The sequence below is a fragment of the Morone saxatilis genome, unplaced genomic scaffold (assembly GCF_004916995.1).
Source record: "Morone saxatilis isolate NCDOM2014 unplaced genomic scaffold, NCSU_SB_2.0 Contig23, whole genome shotgun sequence".
Taxonomy (NCBI): Eukaryota; Metazoa; Chordata; class Actinopteri; family Moronidae; genus Morone; species Morone saxatilis.
Genome location: NW_023339796.1, coordinates 14,494,825 through 14,495,074, shown reverse-complemented (window position 1 = coordinate 14,495,074; position 250 = coordinate 14,494,825). Strand labels below are relative to the sequence as shown.

The following is a 250-nucleotide window of genomic DNA, read 5'->3' as shown; positions in this document are numbered from 1 at the left end:
ATGTGCCTAAGTACAGCCTCACAGGACTGCTAATATTGCTGTAATATGTTGTTTCAGAGACCAGGACCTATATTATTACTGCTTACCTTTGTAGAGGAAGACGTTCCTCCAATAAAACAAGAAACTAAACAACCAACTGATTTAATTTTGTGGCAACAAAGATGAGTTGACAGGAAAATAAACTAAAATAAAATTTTGTAGTGTATAGGATTTAGTAGCATTAATTGGTGAAGTTTCAAATTGCAACTAA

At 33.2% G+C, this 250-nt stretch overlaps 1 protein-coding gene across 1 annotated transcript in view; it reads right to left on the bottom strand.

Moving 5' to 3' along the window:
• Window positions 1–250, bottom strand: part of LOC118334515 (potassium/sodium hyperpolarization-activated cyclic nucleotide-gated channel 2-like) — a 28,452-nt gene that overhangs the window by 21,664 nt on the left and 6,538 nt on the right.